Genomic DNA, 6181 nt, shown 5'->3' with positions numbered 1-6181 from the left:
GCCTTCACGTTAAGCATCGCTTGAGTGCTTCAGCCAGGACACAACCTGAACCAAGTCCAAATCAGGTGCTGCAGTGGAGATCAGTAATATTTCCCCCTCCCCTTCTGTTCTTTGGGAGCCCACTTAGTGGGTTTCCTCAGCGGTTATGTCTGGTCTGCCTCAGATGCATTCTTCTCTGACATCAGTGACTGATTCCCTTTTCCTCCTCCTTCAAAATTTGCGGCACCTTTAAAAGTAAGATGGGACAAAAAAGTTTAGTACAGTATTCTGTCCACAATGTGGGACCATTAATTGAATCGAACGTCATCTGGTTCTGGTATTTTTTGTAATCTGAGACCTGGTTCTGAATGAGACCTTCAACACCTTCACATGTTCTTGAGAGAATTACATAATCTAATTTATTCTAGTTGTGGAAAAACTTTTACAGAAAAAAGGAGTCAGAACTGCTTTAAAACATTTGGAAAAGCAATAAACCATCAGCTAGCATTACTGAAAACAATGTTTTATTGTAGGTGTAATATTTTCAATTAAATACTAAAGAGGCGTTTGAAGCCTTTTGAAGTGAACAGGCACCCTCTGGATCTCCCACAGCTCTCGTCCAAATATTTCTTTCTATCAGTGGAAATAATAAGCAGAAATTACACTCGCTACAGAGTTAAAACAGAATATTTATTAGAGGTCAGCCCTCCATGGCTCCCACGGTGAACTCAAAGCTTGGCAGCTTGGAACTGGGTGCAGGGAGTCAGGCAAAGATAACTGTACCTGTATTTGGGGTTGTTTGCACAGAAAACACCCCCCTCCTGGAGAACCCCAGGAGGCCAGAGGGACGCCTGCTCTTTGTCCCTCACAACGAGAGGAAACAAAAATAAATAGAGTGAATGGTCACAGGACATTGCTCAAACATAAAAACCAGGCTCTAAAGAGAGACAACCAAATTGGGTTATTGCGTGTACGACTATGGCCTTTGCTCTCGCCCATACATTATAAATAATTAGGAAGTCTATTTCCAAGCATATGTCTTCTCAATGTACTGCAAACCATTAATGCATTAGGGAGCATAATTACCAGTGAACACATAATGTGGAAATGGTTTAGTGGCTCATGAAACAGATCCGTTGAAGCGTACTTAAGTTTAAAACATTTTTAAAATGATTTTTAAAAAATGATTACCCTACCAGTCAAAATATATCTTTGATTTTTTGTTTCAGTCATTGAACCTTAACTATAGGACCTATAGGATCTCCAGTTCTTGTTTTTGCATGTATTGCTTGTGATGAATGTAGCAAAATTAGGGTGACGTTTTTTAGGTTTATGATGACGTTCATGTCAATGAACAGGGCATGTCATGTCAGGGCAAAAGCATCACTGCAAGCATTGGTGAGTGAGAGCAACATTTGAAAGGGGCTTGTTTTACAACTACTCTTGGGGCTATAAATAAGGGAGAGAGAGATCCAAAACAGACCTGAGAAAAGTGAGTCCATATGGGTGCTGGTGGAATGGACCGTGATGAGTCAAGATCAAAGCCTCCTGCTCTGACTGAGTACAGCTCGAAGCACAAACTCTGTACTGCACCAGATTCTAGCGAATAGAGAAGTCTGTGTTCTGCTATTGCTTGCTGTCCCACTTTATTATAAAGGAATCAGTTATATTCCTATTTCTAGCTTCTAAGGCTAAGGCAAGAGTATTTTTTATAACAGTTAGATCAGTTTAGTGGTCCTGAATTATGCAAGCATCGCTATAACTCTTGCTAATTTACTATCTATTTGTTCATATTTATTAGTCTGACACATAACTCACACAAAATGAGACAAAATACAGATCTGTTGGGCAGAAAATGACCAGCCATGCACTATTAATCAACTTTCATAGCCTTATACACTACACTGGTTTGCTGGGTGTGAAATGTTCCATCCATTAGCACATTGCTGTTTGTTTGCATTACAGCCACTTCCTAGAACTGATATAATTTATTCCCTGGCATGCTGGGTAGGTTCCAGAAGCACTCCGAGTCTGGAACTTCAGATAAAATGAATGACATGTGCTCGAAATGCTTTGCTCTGTTACATCCACCGAATGTCGCTGCATGAAAAGTCTGTGCTTTTGTAGTGAAACATCAGACCACCAAATTTGTGACACGGAGCATTAGAAAAACAGGAACACAAGCCACATTTAACATCTGATGTGAAGAGAGCCTGAGCAATGGTGCGTCATGGCTAATTCATCACCAATTAGCTTTGAAAAGGGTCGATCCAAATATGATTTGAGAGAACTGCCTGCTGGTGGACATCTGCATGGTGGTGGCATAAAGCACATTACTAATTCAACACATTACTAATTCAGAGGAAACCAGGACTAAATGGACAAGGAAATGCAGCCAAACATATGTAGACCACATTGAAGTCCTTGGAAAAGATGAGGAATCATCAGCAGATGTGTAGACCATCGAGGGAAAGTGAATAAAGTGAAAACATTGGGGTTAATTGCATCAAGATTCGTTGTATGTTATAGCATGTCATGATTAACGTCTGATTCAAGCTAGAAACTTGTTTATCGTGCTAATGTTTGATAATGCTTAAATAGACTGTGTGTTTTAATGCACTTTAGATTTATATTATACAATTATATTAATTTGATATTTTAAAATGTGACCCTGAACCACAAAACCAGTCTTAAGTTGCACGGGGATATTTGTAGTAAAAGCCAAAAATACACTGTATGGGTCAAAATTATAGATTTTTCTTTTATGCCAAAAATCATTAGGATATTAAGTAAAGATCATGTTCCATGAAGATATTTTGTAAATTTCCTACTGTAAATATATCAAAACTTAATTTTTGATTAGTAATATGCATTGCTAAGAACTTCATTTGGACAACTTTAAAGGCGATTTTCTCAATATTTCGATTTTTTTGCACCCTCAGATTCCAGATTTTCAAATAGTTGTATCTCAGCTAGATATTGTCCTATCCTAACAAACTTATTTATTTAGCTTTAATTTGATGTATAAATCTCAATTTTGAAAAATTGACACTTAAGACTCGTTACGTGGTCCAGGGTCACAAATGAGATCTTTCTTAATTAGGCCTCCCACCCGTCAAGGGGACATTTCTCTCTTTTTTCCAGAGCCGTTAGCTTAGTGGTGCGTTAGCCAGCTCTTGAAAGAGGAGCTACTGTATGTGTGCGGATGCCATAGGCACAGGTCTGCTGCCAGTGCATGGTGGTTAACGCCATGTTTACTCTTCTAGACCAACAGGAATCCCAGATTTCCTTAGTGCTTCCTGCAGGGGAGCCACAAATGGCCGTGAGCAGTCTATGCTGGCCACCAGGTCTCTGTCCCTTACAAAAAGAGCAGTGAACATGCATATTTGTGCTTGTATTTTATGTCCAAAAATCCTCACAAAAACAGGCTTATATGGCTGATACCTGCATATGATATATTCATGCTCCCAGATTGCTGGATTAAAACCAAGAATGCGTGTAAAGCGTGTAGAAAGCTATATAAATTCCTATTTATGATGTGATTTAAAATGCCATCTTTGCTCATGGACAAAGTATTTATTTAATTTAATTAATATTGCACCACAACATGCACTTTATTAATGACTATCCTGGGTTATAAAGGCTGCAGATAAATAGAATATTTAAATAAATATTTAGAATATTTAAATAAATAAATAGATAAATAAATAAATAAATCAAATCAGTCCACTAAAATTATGCATGTATAAAACCAAGGATGTCTGTAAAGCCTGTAAAAAGCTTTAACGTTCCCATTTATCATGGGCAAAATATTATTCTTATTCTTATTTTATTATTTTATTTATTTGTTTATGTTTTGCTCCACAACATGCACATTATTATTGATCAGTTGTGAAGGCAGCAAGTAGGTTAAAAAACAGTAAAAATGATTTATGCGCTGAAGAGCCCTCCAATAAAATAGTCACTGACTAAACATTTTCATTAATTTACATTAAATAAATAAATAAATTCAATGGATACATGCATCAATGAATGTTAAAGAAGAAAGTTTTTGCAGCAAGATGGTGTAGTTACAAAATCTAGCAGAAGGGGCAAACAGGGTTGGAGCAAATTTACGAAGAATTTTAGCTCAGCAACTCAATATGCAGAAAAAAAGACAATCATTGCAATTTCTTCTCTCTGTGGATGTGTTTGATATGGCATGTGTATTTTAGCCATGACCCTGCTGGCCTGTTCACAGCTGAGGCTGATTTGGACATTATCGGTTTGGGATTTCAGCTCAGGTTCATTCTTCCACAGGCACAAATAAAACGAATAACAGACAGACCAGTGATGTCAGCCTTGATTATCTGCAATTGTTCCTTTACACTAGTTTTTGCCCCACTGTTGTCATTTCCTACTCCTTATTTAACGTCATTCTGTCAAATAAAAAGCACAGGATGTGACCCCAAGAGCTCAAGTATGAATTTAGATATACTTAGGATAGATTGGCGTCAGATCTCTGTCGTGTGTGTAATGTGCTTCCTTATTTGGTTTGTTTCCTGTCCTCGTCTAGTGTGATTATTAGTTAATTCTTGTCCAGCTGTGTTTGTCTCATTATCTATTATTTATATCCTGTATTTATAGTCCTATCCATTCAGTTTGATTTTGTCTGGTCTACTCGTTACTCCCCGGTGTTCCTGTCTGTGTCTGTGTCTGTGTCTGTGTCTGCCTTGCCTTGTCTTGCCCTGCCTTGTTTGAAGTAAAGACTGTTATTTGCGTTTACATCCTCGTCGCCGTGTTCCTCGTTCATCTTTGCTGTGTGCACCGTGACAATTGGTATATTGGCCAGACCAGTTAATCAAAAACATTCTTTGGCCTTGTATCAGTTCCAAAATCTACTGACAGCCTTGTCAACATGTTCTTAATGGTTTTGTTTAAATGTATATTATGTAAAACAATTGTGTTACTTGAATTCAGAAATTCAATATTTGTTTATTAGTTTAGTTACAAATAATAATTCATTTTCTTTTCTATATCTTATTTTCTAAGAGCTAAATAAATGTTTGGAACTTGAAAACTTGTGAAAGCATTAATTTCCAGAAATAAAACAATTAGTTTTATTCATTAATAATAATAAAATAATATTTATTCTATTCATATCTCCTTTTCTAAAAGCAATTGTTAGGTTTAAAAGATCGACCTCTCTACAACCCGCACATTTCACCACTCACCAACGGACCGAAATGACCAATATTTTCAATTTGTAAAACAACCTTAAATTGCAGGCTTTTCTATTCTAAACCCACAGTAACTGCTGGTCGCCCAGACTTTTGTAAGAACCTCTTGTTTTCAGCCCAGATCCTGAGGTCTTAGAGAGAATTCATAAAGTCCCAGAGTGACCCATCGGAGCGGCTGGAACTCAACCTCTCGGGGTCAGTCTATCATCCACTGCACATTTGGTTCTACATAAAACCTCTACCAGGAGATGTTATCACTCACTTGGGGAGGGTATCTCAGCTATTCCCATTCACAGAGCACAATAGCAGAAGATAACTCACCTGACCGTGCAGACAATGCAATGGTACGAATGCTACGGATGGCCCTAAAGCCATATTTTTCATTGTTCAATAGGAGAGTTAACCAAATGTTTGCTGCCATCTCTATACAAACGGTGCCACATCTGCTGAGCTCCAAGCTCCTTGTGACTGTTTATTTTCTTTATGGATGCTTTCTAGCCCTGTGTTTAGCAAGCTTTTACAGCCTCCAAAGGGCAACCCTTGATCCGTGGTGCTTCAGACATGAATCTGACCACTCAAAAATGTGTGTTTAGCTCTTGAGAACTGGGAAGAGGGCTTTTTCAATCAACCAGAAAGCTTACTCATGCTGAATAATATTCTGCTGAGTGTGTTGGTTGAGCAATAATAATTATAGCTTTTAAGCTAAAAGTTTGGTTAAAACACATTTAAGCCCATCAAGGATTATAATTTATTACTTTTATGGTCAGCCTGTATCTTTGCCAGCTATGCAATGTTAACCTGCTGTTCAAGCCCTAGATTGAGTGTTGGGGCAGTAGCCGCGTTGTGCTCCGGGTCTCTGAAGGGGGCAGGGCCTCGGGAAGGCCCCAAGCTGTGAGTAAACAGCTGTATGTAGGATCGCCTGGCGGTCTGGAGCCAGCCACAGACCCTTACTCCCACTCACTGACCCGTTCGTGTCAGTCACC

This window comes from Barbus barbus (assembly GCF_936440315.1).
Source record: "Barbus barbus genome assembly, chromosome: 30".
Classification (NCBI taxonomy): Eukaryota; Metazoa; Chordata; class Actinopteri; order Cypriniformes; family Cyprinidae; genus Barbus; species Barbus barbus.
The sequence above is the reverse complement of the archived record's forward strand: the minus strand, read 5'-3'. Positions refer to the sequence as shown.